Below are 17,965 nucleotides of genomic sequence, written 5' to 3' on the forward strand. Positions count from 1 at the left end.
AGACACAGAAATAAAAAGAACCAAAACAGAAAAGGAAAGAGAAGTACGAAGGAAAAAGAATGAAGAAAGACTTCGGGAACTATCTGACTCCATGAGGAAAGGAAATATAAGAGTTATAGGAATTCCAGAAGGAGAGGAGAGAGATGTAGGAACAGAAAATATTCATGGATATAATTGAAGAGAACTTCCCAAATGAGAAGAAGGAGCTGAAAATTGATATACAAGAAGCAAGAAGAACACCAAACTTCCACGATGAAAGGAAAAACACAGCAAGACACATAATAGTAAAGCTCCCAAGAATCCAGGACAAGGAAAAAATAATGAAGCTGACAAGAGGGAAGAAACAGATAACATTCAAAGGAAAACCAATCAGGCTGACATCAGACTTCTCTGAAGAAACACTACGGGCAAGGAGAGAGTGGAGGGACATAGTCAACAGACTCCAAGAAAACAGATGCCAACCAAGAATACTCTATCCCGCAAAGCTCTCTTTCCTCCATGAAGAAAGAATATGGACCTTCCCAGACAAAGAGAAACTCCGGAATTTCATTGCGACTAAACCCCCACTCCAAAAAATACTACAAGGAATCCTAAAGCCAGAACCTCAGAGGGACGAATAACAACGAAAGAAGACCAAAAAAAAAAAAAGTTATTAAAAGAATAAATAAATAAAATCAAAGGAAAGACAAACATAATGGCAAATACAGATGCTAACATATCAATATTAACTCTAAATGTAAATGGACTAAACTCTTCAATAAAAAGACACAGAGTTGCAGCCTGGATTAAGAAACAAAACCCAACCTTTTGCTGTCTCCAGGAAACACATTTAGCTACAAAAGATAAAAATAGGCTCAAAGTCAAAGGATGGAAAACAATCCTACAAGCAAATGGGCCAAAAAAGAAAGCAGGAACAGCTATACTTATATCAGATAAAACAGACTTCAAACTCAAAAAAATAAAAAGAGACCCCAATGGTCACTACATTATGATTAAGGGGACAATACTTCAAGAAGAAATAACACTCATTAACATATACTCACCAAACGAAAGAGCACCAAAATATATCAGACAACTGTTGTCCTCTCTGAAAACAGACATCAGAGAAAACACATATGTAGTGGGAGACTTCAACACACCACTATCAACAATGGATAGATCAACAAGACAAAAAATAAGTAAAGAAACTAAAGCTCTAAATAAGGACCTAGAGCATTTGGGCTTAACAGACATCTATAGAACACTAAACCCAAAAAAAACGGAGTACACATTTTTCTCAAGCGCACACGGATCATTCTCCAGGATCGATCACATACTGGGGCACAAGACAAACATCAACAGATACACCAAGATTGAAATCATACCAACCATCTTTTCTGACCACGAAGGCATCAAACTAGAAATAAATCATAAAAAGAAGGCAAGGAACTATCCTACCTCATGGAGATTAAAAGCCACACTACTGGAAGACCACTGGACTAACGAGGAGATCAAAGAAGAAATTAAAAAATTCTTTGAATTGAATGACAAGGAGGACACCAATATCCTAAATGTATGGGATGCAGCAAAAGCAGTAATAAGAGGAAAATATATAGCAATAGAAGCTCACATCAAAAAACAAGAAAGAACTCAAAGAAACAACCTAATCTCGAAGCTCAAAGATCTAGAAAAAGAACAACAAAAAAACCCCAGAACCAGTAGAAGAAAAGAAATAATAAAAACCAAAGCAGAAATAAATGAAATTGAAACTAAAAAAACAATCCAAAAGATCAATGAAACCAAGAGCTGGTTCTTTGAAAAAATAAATAAAATAGACAAACCCCTAGCCAGGCTCACAAAGGAAAAAAGGGAGAAAGCACAAATACACAGAATCATAAATGAAAGAGGAGAAATCACAACGGACACAGCAGAAATCAAAAGAATAATCAGTAACTACTATGAACAGTTATATGGAAACAAGTTCAACAATCTAGAGGAGATGGACAAATTCCTACAACTCTACAATCACCCAAAGCTAGATAAAGAAGAAATAGAACACCTAAACAGACCAATTACAAGCAGCGAAATTGAAATGGTAATTAAAAACCTCCCCAAAAACAAAAGCCCAGGACCTGATGGATTTACAAATGAATTCTACCAAACATTCAGAGACGAATTAGTGCCTATCCTTCACAAACTCTTCCAAAAATTGAGAAGGAAGGGACAATACCAAACACGTTCTATGAAGCCAATATTACACTAATACCAAAACCGAATAAGGACAACACAAAAAAGGAAAACTATAGGCCAATCTCCCTAATGAACACTGATGCAAAAATCCTCAATAAAATTTTAGCTATCAGAATCCAACAATGTATCCATAAGATAATTCACCACGACCAAGTTGGATTCATTCCAGGGGCACAAGGATGGTTTAACATCCGAAAATCAATCAACGTTATCCAACACATCAACAAAAAGAAATATAAAAACCATATGATAATATCAATAGATGCTGAGAAAGCTTTCGACAAAGTGCAACACCCATTCATGATAAAAGCCCTTGAAATTCTTGGGATACAAGGAACATACCTCAACATCATAAAGGCCATCTATGACAAGCCAACAGCCAGTATCATTCTCAATGGTGAAAAGCTGAAAGCAATTCCATTAAGATCTGGAACAAGACAAGGATGTCCACTCTCACCACTGCTTTTCAATATAATACTGGAAGTCCTAGCCAGAGCAATAAGACAAGAGAAAGACATCCAAGGAATCCAAATAGGAAAAGAAGAAGTCAAACTATCACTATTTGCAGATGATATGATAATATACATAGAGAACCCCAAAATCTCCACAGAAAAACTAATTCAACTCATCAATCAATTCAGTAAAGTGGCAGGATACAAAATCAACACGCAAAAGTCAGTAGCCTTCCTATACACAAACAATAAATCTGAAGAAGAAGAAATCAAAAAAACCACCCCTTTTATTATCGAAACAAAAAAAATCAAATATTTGGGAATAAATCTAACAAAAGAGGTAAAGGACCTATACAAAGAAAACTATAAAACACTGTTAAAAGAAATAGAAGAAGACACAAAGAAATGGAAAGACATCCCCTGCTCATGGATTGGAAGAATAAACATTATTAAAATGGCCATCCTACCAAAAGCAATATACAGATTCAATGCTATTCCAATCAAAATCTCAATGGCATTCTTCAAAGAAATAGAACAATTATTGATGAAATTCATATGGAATCACCAAAAACCCCGAATAGCCAAAGCTCTACTGAAAAAAAAAGAAGGAAATGGAGGCATCACACTCCCAGACTTCAAACTATACTACAAAGCCATAATCATCAAAACTGCATGGTATTGGAACAAGAACAGACATACAGACCAATGGAATCGAATAGAAAATCCAGAAATAAACCCACAGATTTATGGTCAACTAATCTTTGACAAAGGAGCAAAGACTATGCATTGGAGCAAAGAAAGTTTGTTCAATAAATGGTGCTGGGAAAACTGGGTCGCTACATGCAAAAGAATGAAGCTTGACCACTACCTCACACCATACACAAAAATCAACTCAAAATGGATTAAAGAACTAGACATAAGACCTGAAACCATAAAATACATAGAAGGAAATATAGGCGAAACACTACGGGATTTGCACATCAAAGACATCTTTACAGACACATCACCCAAAGCAGTGATAGTGAAGAGAAAGATAAACAGCTGGGACTACATCAAATTAAAGAGCTTCTGCACAGCAAAAGAGACAATAACAAAAACAAAGAGAAACCCCACCAACTGGGAGAACATTTTTGCACCCAACACTAATGATAAAGGACTGATCACAAAAATCTGCAAAGAGCTGATGAGACTCAGCAACAACAAAGAAAAGAATCCAGTCAAAAAATGGGCAGAAGAGCTAAAAAGAAACTTCTCTGAAGAGGAAATGCAAATGGCCAACAGACATATGAAAAAATGTTCAACATCACTTGTCATCAGGGAAATGCAAATCAAAACTACCATGAGATACCATCTCACACCAGTGAGAATGGCACATATTAAAAAAACTAGCAACAACAAATGTTGGCGAGGATGTGGAGAAAAAGGAACTCTCCTGCACTGTTGGTGGGAGTGCAAACTGGTCCAACCACTATGGAGAGCTGTGTGGAGATTTCTGGACCTACTAAACATAGAGCTTCCATATGATCCAGCAATTCCACTCCTAGGTATTTACCCAAAGGACACAGAAACATCAATTCCAAAGAGCACCTGCACTCCTATGTTTATAGCAGCACTGTTTACAATAGCTAAGCTTTGGAAACAGCCCAAATGCCCAAAAATAGATGACTGGATCAAGAAGATGTGGTACATATATACCATGGAATATTACTCAGCATTCAAAAAAGATAAACACATGCAATTTGCAGCAACATGGATGGCACTGGAAGGGATCATGCTCAGCGAAATAAGCCAAAAAGAAAAAGAAAAATACCGGATGGTCTCACTCATAGCAGGAATCTAGAAAACTTAAATAAGGGACCAGGAAAATGAATATAAGAAAGTGAAAATCAAAATCAACAAAAAACTATGAACCAGAGACACTTTTTGGGGGGTGGGGGGCGGGAGGGGAAGGATTGGGGTCAGAATGGGGCGTTTGCAATTGTATGGGGGAATATAAAAATAAAATTTAATATTTAAAAAAAAAAAAAATGAGCAATGATGTAAAAATATATAAAATAAATACATTTTTAAAAAGGTTATATGGGTTTTACTTGTATTTTTAATAATTAAATCATTTATTTTCTTATATCATTCATTTTTGTACAATATTTGCTTTCTCCCCTCAGGTATAGTCCCGGTAATTCTCCCACCCCACAGCACCCATGATCCATCAACATAGTCCCTTGTGCTCTTCCAGCCCCTTTTTTGACTCCTCCCTCCATCTCCCTTAGTATGCTTACAATATTTCTATCAGTTTGAAATGATGCCTCTATGTCCTTCCACCTTTGCACAATTACGTCTAGTACCACATCTCTGCCAGTGATAACAGGCCTTTCTGAGGTTTTTTACTCAACAGCCCATTCTGATGTATGCATGTTTCATTCTCTTACACACACTACACTTGAGTGCCCCAGATCTTGATGCGTATTCATCTTTTCTAACAATCTTCATTCTTCTGGCAACCTATCTGTTCTTATATATTTAAGATAAATTTAAATTTAAATATCAGCTACTTGTCAATAACAAATTGAGTTTGAAGAATAGAAATACTCCAATATTCCATCAAAAAATTCTAATGACACCTCTCCCCATGACTGAAATATATATTCTCTCATAGGAAGATACTGCTAACACAGATGATGGAACTATCAAATGTGTGATAGTTTCCAGTATGGAAATATAAAGAACATACAGACTAAATTTTCTAAGAAAAATAAATCAGTCTCTGCATGAGTGTAATTATCTTATTATTTCAGTAATAACTGCTGGCTAAAGACTGGCCTATGGGAGTGCTTGTTTTAATTTTTCAAGAAAGACTGAGAGATAGGCATTAGCATCTCAAACTCAGATAACATAAATTCAACAAGGATGCTGGGGTTAATAGACCCAACAAAGTCTTAAAATGATGAAGGAAACACTATAGAACCAAATTTATGATGAAGGAGGGGTATCTATTCAAGTCACACTTTCTATTGCTTAGTAGTCATATAGTGATGATGAAAAATACTGTACTCAAGTTTGAAGCATCCTTACACAAAGACAATGATTAAGAGACACTCAAAGAAGCAATTCTTGAGCACTTGATTAAAAGGGGTGTGGATGGATACTAGGCAAGTCAATCCACCAGTGGTTATTTCCAGGGACTTTTTCCCATATTGATGAGATCAGGGTCTTTGGTGTGATTCATCATTCGACTCTGTAAACATGTAATAGGTATTCATTTTCCTAAGAATATTGAAGAACTACTGCTAAGAGATCATTGCACTTATTTTTCTTAGCCACTTGATAATTTGTACTGTTAAAGCCAAAGTCTTAAGGATAGAGGAGAGATTTTGTGATGGGAAAAGAAGACACATTTATTATTATGCCTGTTTGTTTATCTCCAAAGATCAAAAAATTCAATAACTGTGCTAAAAATGAGGATAAAATAACTATGGTTTATTTTAAGAAATATATTTGTGGATTACATATATGTATGTGTGCAAATGTGCATGTTTGTGGATAGATATAGATAACTGATAGATGATAGATAGATCTTAATAGATGATAGATATTAATAGATAATAGATATCTGGATGGATGATGTATAACACATTAGCAAATGTGTTTAATCCTCAAGAATAGTATTGGTGAGAGTTGTGAGGGTAGGAATTTAAAATTTTATGCTATGTACTTCTTTGTTGTTTATGCTTTTCTAAGGGACTATGTTACTTCTGTATACAAAAACAACCAAAATGTTGTGACAAAAAATGTCTGGCTCCCTTATATTTGGTTGCATTAAAGCTTGCAGTCCAATAACACAGACTGATGGGCAATTTGTTTTCATTATTTTGTAAATCACCCTTGTGTGGCTAGGCACTTTTCAAAAATTACAGATCTGCTATTTATTGCCAACATAATGTCTCATAAATGTGAATTCATTATTTTCCTGTGAAAAATGACAGTGTTGAGAAGTTAACTATAATTCTGGGAGAAACCTTTGTTTTTCTGTATAAACTCAGGAAACTTGGTCCTCAGTGTGCTTGGGGAGCCTAAATGAGCTTAGTATTTAAAAATTATTAAGCACAATGTGGTTAGGCATTTTCTATCTCAGGACTTTTCCCCTAAGAAAATTCTAATAGTCCTCCTGTTATATCCTAAAACATGAAATGTCTCTCCATTGCCTATGTTTGTATGCTTGGGAGCCTTAAAAATCATTATTATTGTTACTATTGCAGTTATATTGTCAAATAACTAGTTGTTTTAATTTCTTTATGATGCAACAGATAATCTCCCAATCCCCATTATGTAAATAAACCTTAAACAAATTTAAAACATATGGGAGATAATTATCTCAGAGAATAGTCGAATTTCACATCTGAAAGAAACTTCAAGGTAATCTTACAAAATCCTCTCATTTTTTATAGAGGAAATCTAAGTCCCATTGAAGTGAAGTGTTTTGTCCAAGGTCATACGAGTTGCAGAAATAACCAAGGGTTGTAAACCTAATCAATTTTGGCTGCTAGCCCTTGTTTGTAACTGGGAATGTTTGCTTTCTATGCTGCCCAACTTTCCCTTTGTCTAACCTAGTAAGGAACTGGCAATGTAAGGAAGGATGTCTTATTCTCAAGAAGGAATCCAGCAGTGGAGCAGAAAAGTGGATTAAGTTTTGATTCAGTTTACTATTTATTCGTATTGACTTAATGATGGATAATACACTGAAAAAAATAAAGCCTGTGCTTATTTATAAACAATCAAAATAGCTAGGGGCACCTATTACCAATATCTTAACTTTATTACTAAGATGTTTATGGGAATACATTATATGAGAGACTAAATACTATACACCTGTTATATGTTACTCATTTATAATGGAGTGCCATTTTCCAGGATTCTGTATCATTTTTAAATAAGCCACAGAACTAAAATAATTAACATATCCCAGATAACTCAGTTGATCTGACCTTTGCATATGTTTTTGTATACCATGTTTGAATAGAGTAAGAATTCTTGACTTTTCTTGTTTTGCCTCCAGGAGTCTAGACATATGACCTCATTCTTGATACTATCATCATCTGAAGGCAAAGTTAATGTGTACCTCTGGGTAGAGTGGCATATATCCAGATTTGCTACAAGAATCCTAATTTTTATTGGCTATCCTACTGTAATTATTAATTCCTCCTTTTACTCTCAAAGAGTTAAGGTTTAGATGGGAATGCACACGGTTGTCCCAACCATAAATGATGTAAAATATGCTGGAAAAGGAATTTTCCTATTCCAACTCTAAGGCAAACCTTAGCATTTTTCTCTGTTTGAGCTATGTCTTAGCCCCTGTGTTTTCAGTATCATGAGAGTTTTACCTCTTATTTTTCTAGATTCATTGGAACTGATTTATTCTTCAAATTTCTTTGTTACTTAAAACTCAATATTTGACTTGATTGAACTAGGGTATCCACCAGATCCACTTTCATTTTGTTTTCTGCTGACTGCTAGAATAGGATATGAATAAATCTTTCAGACTTAAAAATAGTTTATCAAAGGGAATTTGGTGATTTATGTTTTGCTGGGTAGTTAAACTCATAGCTTCATAGAAATTACACAAATACCATTATTTGTGTGTAGATTCTCAAATTTTAACATGTTTATGCCTGGAAGACCTAAGCTGTTATGCCTAAGGAATCTTAAGATGAGACAAATTATGTTTCAAACAATCTTGTCAAGTCTAGCCATCCAGTGTTCATGTTTAAGAAATTGTCTAAAATTTTTGATGTTTTCAAAATGACGGGAGGTTTAATGTGAAGAATACGGCTTTGTGATCAGATGGAAATTAATTCAGATTCTGCTATCAGGCTTCCAAGATGGGTGCCTCAGCTTCTTCATCTGTAAATGGAGAGAACTTATGAGAAATTTTATATAATGATGATTTATATTTTCATGCAATTTTAATACTGGATATGTTTATCTGTGGTGAATTTTTATATCTTTATTAAGGTAACATTGATTTACAACACTATATAATTCAAAAATATAGGGTCTTACCTCTTCAGGTATATGCCATCCCTCCACACCCACCACTAAAGCACCCATAGTTCTTACCATAGTCCATTGTACCCCCCTTTCCTCTCTAAATTCCCCATCCCCCCCTCAGTAATGTTAGCTTTACAGTCAGATTTCCAGGGTTTGTTATTGGTTTGATGTTATCCAACAGTTTTGTTTCTCTATATTCCACATATGAGTGATGCCATTTGGTATTTATCTTTCTCTTTTTGACTCATTTTGCTTAGCATAACCCCTCCAGTTTCATCCTTGCTGTTGCAGTTGGCAGGAGTTTATATTATCTATCTGTCTATCTATCTATCTATCTATCTATCTATCTATCTATCTATCTATCTATCTATCATCTATCTATCTATATTCTAGCCTAATAGCATTCCACTATGTGCGTGTCTCTGTGTGTATACACCACATCTTCCAAATCTACTCATCTGTTATTGGGTCCTACCACCCTGACCACACCCAATCTTGTCTGTAATGATTTTGTAGAGGTTTAGGAATTTTGCCTTTCCCATAATTTTCTACCCATAAAAAAAGTTTAAATGTCTTTTGAGGCTATTTCTGTCTCTCTGTCCCTTGTGTCTAATTTTAGAACATCACAATATCTCACTTGGATAAATAACCTTTTAAGTGATTATCTAGATGACCTGTCCCTGAATTCTCTTTCCACTTAGCATTGTAAAAGACAAAATATCCCTTTTTAAAATCCTTTAGTATCAACCCATTGCCTGCAGGATAAAAGCCAAATAGATAAAAAGACAATAGAAACTTATTTTCATAGGGAAATTTATATTCTAGATAAAAATATGATTAGTTTATGAGATAACAACAATTATGCAAACCTTATTACTGAGCAAAGACTTTGTTTATAGAAGACAATCATTAAGTACAATATTTATACCTTTGATGCACTAAGTAGATGCCACTCATGTACTTAAATTACATGTAATTAAATTAATGTACAGTCAGTACCAAATGTTAGTTGTCACTGAATAGCAAAATTTCTGAAGAGAGATATTTATTCTACCTTGGTGTCTAGGGAGATGACTGCTCTAGTACTTAGGGGTGCACTGTCTCTTTGCTTGCTATCACACTACCTTTCTTTATTATCCCATAGAGTCTCTGAACCCCAGAATCCAGAAACTTATTCACTACAGTAGTTAATGAGGAAGCAGTGGGATGTGGGACATGACAGGAAATCTAATTTATAGGTTCCTGGGGAGTTCTGAGCAGTGTGGAGAGAATTGAGGTAGAAGATTAAATTATATGTGAGTTTACCATTCTAAAATTGTTTAGTCTGCCCTCTTTTCATTTCAAAAACATATGTCATGAATGCAAGGATTTAACTTTTGCTCCTGAAGAGTTAACAGCTGATAACAGTTTCTTAAAACCATCTGTATGGACAGAATTAGCATTAGAACTTCTGCTATTTCAACAAGGGCAACTACTGTAGAGTTCAGGGAATGAAGGAGATCTCAGAATCACCTAGAACCTTCTAGCAAATGTTAGATGCCTCTATCTAGTTAGAGGCAAAAGTTCACAGGAAATTGTCTGGTAAGTCCAGGCTGTATTCTGATAGTTGTATGAACAAAATTCAAGGGTTTAGAGGAACCTGTGTAGATAAAACTACATCAAGGCCACTGGGTTTTTTTTCCTATTTCCAGTGATGCCTGCTGCTGAGCCATAGGGAGATTTGCAGAGGTAATAAAATTTACAGTTGTGTTTAGTATTTGTTTTTATCATTTTGACTTACTTTATTGCACATAATTATCTCAAATTCCCTCCATTTTGTTGAAAATGGTTATAATGCATGCTTTTTCATGGCCATATAATGCTCTACAAGGTGTATATACCACATCTTCTTGATCCAATTGTCTACTGATGTGTATTTAGGCAGCTTCCATGCCCTAGTTATTGTAAATAAAGCTGCTGTAAACATTCTGGAACAGAGTTTTTTTGTTGTTGTTGATGGTTTCATATTCTGTGGATATATGCCCAAAAGTAGAAGTGCCAGTTGATAGGGCATTTCTGTTTTTAGTTGTTTACGGTTATTCCAGTATACCTTCCATAATGGTTGCACCAGTTCACATTCCCATCAACATTGCAATAGGATTCCTTTTTCTCCACATTCTCTCCTACATGGTTTGTTTGGAGTCTTTTTAATATGTGACATTCTCATGAGATGGTATCTCATTTTAGTTTTAATTTGCATCTCTATTATTAAAAGTGAGGATGATGTTATTAAAAGTGAGGATGAACACTTTTACCATACTTCTTTTGGCCTTCTGAATATCCTCTTTGGTAAATTGTCTGTTATACACACTGCCTTGTGTTAATTAAGTTATTTGTTTTATTGTTGTTGAATTGTGTGAGGTTTTTGTGTATCTTGGATATCAATTCCTTATCAGTAATATATTAGGAGAATTTTTTTCCCATTCGGTAGAGTGTCTTTTTTTAACCATCTGTATAGACACTTTTTAATTTGAGTGTCTTTTTTATTTTTATTTATTTTTATTTTTTTAAAGATTTATTTATTTATTCATACAAACACTGGGTACAGTCAGAAGCGCCAGAGGGTGAGCGAATTCACCAGAGCCAGAGCAGGGAGCAGAGCAGGCAGAAGGACCGAAGTACACTGCTGAGGGGAGCAGCGGGTGGCAGGAGAGGTCTGCGCGCCATGCGGGACCCTCCTCCAGTGGCCTGGAAGCAGCCGGGGATCGAACTGGTGCTGCAGAGGCTGCGGGCAGCTTCTCAACCCAGCACTCAACTGTAGTGCCACCGGGGAGGCCCAATAGACACTTTTTAATTTGAGGTAATCTCAGTTGCTTATTTTTGTTTTTAATTCTTTGCCATAGCAGTTGAGTCACCAATATCTTTCTGGTTAATCATGGAACATATGACCAATGATTTCTTCTATGTATTTTATTGTTGCAGGTCTCATGTCTAAATATTTATTCCAATTGGAGTTTATTTTTGTGTATCATGTTAGTGGTAATCCAACTTCATTCTTTTATGTGTGCCTCTCCAAATTGCCCAGAACCATTGGTTAAAGAGACCATCTTTCCCATTTTATGTTCATGGATGCTATATCATAGGTTAGGTACTGGTATGTTTCTGGGTTTAGTTCTGCCTTTCATTTCTGTTCCATTGATCCACGTATCTGTTTTTTTGTGCCAATACCATATTGCTTTTAATACAGTTGCTTTATAGTAAAGTAAACTTAAATATAGTAAAGTATAGTATTTAAGTATAGTAAAGTGAAGTCAAGTAAATTTATACCTCCCTTTCTCTTCTTTTTCTTAGAGTTGCTTTGCAATTTGAGGCCTTTTGTGCTTCCATATAAATTTCAATAATTTTGTTCAGTCTTTGAAACATATTGTTGGTGTTTTGGTAGGAACTGAGTTAAATTTGTATATCATTTTGGGTGGAATAGCCATTTTAATTAAATAGCGTCATTTCATCCATGAATAAAACCTTATAGTTCTTGTTGCATAGGTCTTTGACCTCCTTTGTTAGGTTGATTCTGAATTTTTTAAAACAATTATAATTGGTGTTATTATCTTAATTTCGCTTGCTTCTTGTGCATTGTATATAAAAAGGTAATCATGTTTATGTGTTGGTTTTATAAACTGACATTTTGCTGTATTAATTTTTGCTTCTAATGTTTTGTTTTTTGTTTGTTTGTTTTTTTTTTTTTGGTCAGATGCTAACTCAGTATTTTTTAATTTCCCCTTTATTGAGGTAATAGTGGTTTACAACACTATACATGATTTAGGGAAATAGGTTCATACCTCCTTAGATGGATGTAACCACACCACTCCCACCATCAAAGCATCCATAATATTTTCTCCTAAGCTCGTGGACACTCTCCCGATTTTCTTCTATTCCCACTATTCCTCCCGATCCAGAAGCCATAATTATGCAATGATATTTCTAAGGTTAGTTTTGAGTTAGTTCTATGGTTAGTTTTATCAGTTCCTTTATTTTTTTCTATATTTCATATATGAGTAAAATCATCCAAAATGTGTCTTTCTCCTTCTTACATATTTCAGTTAGCATAATCCCCTCCAATTCTATCATTGTTGCAGTTGGCAAGAGTTCATCTTTTTTTTAAAGTTGAGTGATATTCCATTTTATCTAAGATCTTTAAGATCTTCTATACATAATATATCATTTTCAAATGGGAATCGTTTCACTTCTTTTCTTAGTTAAGATTCTTTTTATTTTCTGTGTTGTCTGATGGCTTTGACCAAAGCCTGCAGTACTGAGTTCAGCAGAAGTGGTGACAATGTGTACCTTTTTCTTGTGCCAGATCTTATAATACTCACTTTTTCTTCAGTGAATATTATTTATATTGGCTGTTGGTTTGTGATAATGACCGTTATTATATTGAGCTAGGTCCCTTCTATTTCCATCTTGTTTAGAGTTATTACCAGCGATGGGTGCTGAATACTATCAAATATTTTCTCAGCATCTTGATACTATCATTTGCTTTTTATTTGTACCTTTTTTAATTTAATTTAATTTTTTAAAAATTTATTTATTTAGTTATACAAGCATTGGGTACAGTCAGAAGTGCGGGAGGGTGAGAAAATTCACCAGAGCCAGAGCAGGGAGCAGAACAGGCAGACTGATGAAATACACTGCTGAAGGGAGCAGCAGGCAGCAGGAGAGGTCTGCGCGCCATGTGGGACCCTCGCCCGGTGGCCAGGGATTAAACTGGTACTGCAGAGGCTGCGGGCAGCTTCGCAACCCAGCGCTCAACTACTGCGCCACCGGGGAGGCCCCTATTTGTACCTTTTTTTTGACATATTACATTAATTTATTCATGTATATTGAACTATCCTTGTACCTCTGGGATAAATCCCACTTGATCATGATGTATAATCCTTGTGGTACACTGTTGAATTTGATTTGTTAGTATTTTGTAAAAAATTTTGACATTGATATTCATCAGGGATACTAGCCTATAATTTTCTTTTTTTTGTGCTGTCTTTGTACAGTTTGAGGATTGTTGTAATGCTGGCATTATAGAATATATTAGGGAATTCCTTGTATTTTCTAAAAGCAATTGAGTAAGGTGGACATTAGCTCTTTTTTAAAAGTTTGATAGAATTCATTTGTAAAGTCATCTGGTCCTGGGCCTTTGTTTTTTGGAAGATTTTTTTATTACTGTTTCAAAAGTGCTGACAGTCTGATTAGTTTTCTCTAATAATTTACATATTTTTCTCCTGATATATTTAATATGCTGTCCTTGTCATTGGGTCTCAACAACTTTATCATTATTTGTCTTGGTGGATATCTGCTTTGCATTATTTCTTTGGAACTCTGGGCATCTTGGATCACAATTTATGTTCATTTGCCAGACTAAGATGGTTTTCAGTGATTATTTCTTTAATTAAGTTTTCTATACCTTTTTCTTTTACTTCTCCTTCTGGGATCCCCATGATATGAACATCATTTCTCTCTGAGTTGTCCCTGAGGACTCTTACACAATTTTCATATTCTCTTTTCTCTACATTGTTCTAGCCTTGTGTTCTCTGATGTTGTGTTTTTTCAGCCCATTATTTCTCTCCATTGCTTCTGTTTGTCTGTGTAGAGACCTTCAATTTATTTTTAAAATCAGCTAGTGTTTCCTATTATATTTTTACTTGTGACTGCCTTATTTTTTCCCTATCTTTATGCCGTTGTTTTTTTACATCCCCGTTGTGTTTTTTTTTTTGTTCCATTGGTGGTGTCAGAACTGCTGCCCTGAACTGCTGCCCCTTCTGTCATGATCTTCATTTTTTCAGATTTGGGGCTCTTTTCAGGGTTTTGTCTCTGACACTTACGACATGTTCTTCTGTGTCCTCATTTTTAATTTTTTAATGGGTTTTAATAGGGATAGATTTTCAATTATTGTCTTTGTACCTGTTGGAGTAATGGGGGACTGACACCAGTGGGGGATAGTAGGTATCAAAGGGGACGAGGGCATTAATCACCACGTGATCATCTCCAGAATACATACAGCTACTTGTGCTGTACGTGCCAGAGTTGTGTGCACCTGCACATAGTGAGTGCATCCTCCAGTCCAACTCCTTGGTGTCAGTGTTCTCTTTCCCTTCCGGCTCCTTGGTGTCAGGCAATTGTTCTCTTTTTCTTCCCAGCCCACAGTCTTACCTTGAGGCACATACATGTGCTGTTAATAGGTGCTCCAGATCCATTTTTTTCAATCACTTTTTTGGGCGCTGTGGCAGGTGTTAGAGATATCTCTGCCTGGGCTTTGAGTAGTGGTCTCTTCTATAGGGAAATCCAGGTGCACTGACCCAATTCAGGCTACAACTGCATTCAGACAATGTTATGAACCTGAAACTCAAGCCAGTACTCATTGCTCTATGCCCTTAGATCTATTGCTTTCCAGCAATACACCCTTAATTCTGGATGCCTGCTCATGCACACCCTCAATCCAATGCAGTGCTTGGTCATAGAAGTCTGTCTCAATGTTGGCATGTAGGCAGATGCCCAAGTCAGTAGCTGTAGGGAGGCCTCCCTGGTGGCACAGCAGGTTAAGCACAGCGCTGTGAGGCTTCCACAGCCTCTGCAGCGCGGGTTAGAGTCCCTACCCACATGGCGTGGCAGACCTCTCCTTTCTCCCCCGCTGCTACCCTCAGCAGTGTTTTTGGTCTTTCTGCCTGTTCTGCTCCCCGCTCTGTCTCTGGTGAATTCTCTCACCCTCCCACATTTCTGGCCTGTACCCCGGTTCTTGTATAAATAAATAGTAAAAAAAAAATAGCTATAGGGGGCTCTGTGCAGCAGCTACCCCTCCCTTTGTAGGTTATACTGTCCAACATGTTACCACTCCCAACAAAGTTCATTTAAAGTTTTCCTACCCCTTTCTTCCTGGGAGCTCCTATTGTGTGCTGTGGTCATCAGTTTTTCCCTCAGGAGTTTCTGGGTTTTGTTTTACTGCAGTTTTGTTGTGAGTATCTGGAGTAGGAGAGTCCAGCATATTCACTTTGCTGCCATCTTGTGAGACTATGCTTGAACTTTTGTATACATCAGTCCATTGATCTGTTTAAAATGTCCACATATGAAATTTCCCATGCATAGAACATTATAATACAATAGCTGATCAGGCAACATTTTCCTTCACTGCTATCACAAAAGAGCTCTCTGGAATTCCTTCATAAAAGTCTTCTTTCTTCTAATGTTACTGTCACCTGAAAACTGAGAGGAGGAGATCAAGAGTTAGGGAATTCCAACTGCTTGCCTGTGCTAATATAGCCTGCCCTAGAGTTCACCTCTGCGCTAAGTACTTCTTCAAGCAGTGAAATTCATCTCTGCGGATCCAGCCTTCAAAACAGAGTAACTATTCCCCTCTACCCTAGGTTTCTGAACTCTAGGGCATGACCAGAGTATGGTAACCTGGAGTATGTCCAAGGTATCTAAATATAGAGGGACTTTTTTTTTTTTTTTTTAGTGATTGTGTATCATGTGCTATTTTAAATTGTGTTGAATTCACGTATTGACAGTATATACTTCTTTCCCATGGTAGAAATAAACTTTGACATGAATTACAAAGTAAGTATGAGGGCCAATTTTCTGTTGCTTGCCCTGGTCACCAAAATTGCTAGTTCCCCTTTTGCTGAGCCTATTTTGAGGGACTTTGGTTCTTAAATTTAATGCTTGTAATCTATTTTCTGTGGCTTAGCCCACTTCTGCTCTAAACAACCTGCTTGTATGTGACTTCTATTTACACTTTTCTTCCTATGTCTACTCAAAAACTCTGAGTCACCCTGACACATTCCATCTAAATCTCTGTGCGTCTCTGCACAGCCTACGTCTCTTTTAAGATTTGCTCTTATTTCCTTCCTGGCTCATTTACCAGACAAAAGAAAATTTTCAGATCTATAGTTTGCCAGCAAATTTTGTAATTTTCCTGCCCTTTGTTTGGTTTCCCTATATTACACTTAGAAATGAAACCATCCACATCATAAATTTAAGAAGTAAAAAGAAAAAAGAAGAAAATAAAAAGACTACTTTTGGTAGTCCCAAATAATATATATCAGTTATTGTGTCAAACTATTTTTGTATTTGATATATTAGTGTTATGTGTAAGTGTACATGTTAATATGTTTGAGATTTTCTTTTGTATAGAGCTCAGTTAGATAAATTAGCAGAGAATGAAAGGTGATTGGGATCTCACCTAAAAGTGTGTTTTTTGCAATATTTTTTCTGCAACATTTATGTGTTTTGTATCTCAGTTGATTATTTGTCAGTATTAGAAAATTTACACAGTATCCATTAATTACTAAATATTTTAGGAAATATGTTCCCAAAAATCTCATTGTCACATTGCTTTTAACCCAATGATTGGGGCAAGAGCACATACAACATGATCATAAAAGTAAAGGAAAATTATTAGATAATTATTAGATAATTAGTTTCTGAGTTAAAGAATTAGAAACAGTTTGAAAATGAATTTTGATGGTGAGAAGGGTGTTGAGAGTGAGCTATTCAATGGATAGGATTTAAATAAACTGTGGGTACATGCTTTTATTGTGGGAATGGATAGAAAGAATTTCTGGAAAATTGGTCTTACTTAGCATCTAAACCCATTGATTTTATTTGAAATTAATGCACTTCTCTAAAAAAATCTGTTGTCAGTTACTGTATTCCACAAGGGCAAGATGAGGTAGGTTTATTACTATTCAATTAATATTTGTTAATTACATAAATGAATGAATACATTTATAAAAGAATTTTTAATTAGAATAATAAAATCACTCCTTCAATTAGAAGTAAATAATTTCTTCATAAATATGTACCAAACATTACGTGAAAGATAACAAAGATTATGATGCTTTTATAAAGCAAAATAAGAAATCAATAGCAATTGAGAAAAAATTTCTATGTATGGTAAAAAAATATTGACAGATTGAAAGGGGGATATTTGGTAATAATAAACATGTTTTTAGTTCAAAGCCAAGTACTATCACCAACACCAAGTAGAAGTATTAAAGATTTACTCTAGTACCTAGCTCAGTACCATCTCTTACGGATGTAATTCTCTGTAAGGACTAAGGGATATTATTAATGTTCCTTGAAAAATGGCAGATTTCAAGATATAAATATGTTCTATAAAATCATTAAGGGAAAAGTTTTTTTTTCCCAATTATACAAAGAAATTGAGTTATTATAAGGAAACCTAGTATTAAGGATTTTGATGGGAA

The 17,965-nt window shown here is 35.4% G+C and overlaps 1 protein-coding gene across 2 annotated transcripts in view; it reads left to right on the top strand.

The window, feature by feature from the left end:
• ARHGAP24 (Rho GTPase activating protein 24) overlaps positions 1-17,965 on the top strand; it is a 775,334-nt gene that overhangs the window by 546,221 nt on the left and 211,148 nt on the right. The gene's annotated exons all lie outside the window — the stretch shown is intronic.

Source organism: Talpa occidentalis, unplaced genomic scaffold (assembly GCF_014898055.3).
Source record: "Talpa occidentalis isolate TD23 unplaced genomic scaffold, MPIMG_talOcc4v2.1 talOcc4.6, whole genome shotgun sequence".
Classification (NCBI taxonomy): Eukaryota; Metazoa; Chordata; class Mammalia; order Eulipotyphla; family Talpidae; genus Talpa; species Talpa occidentalis.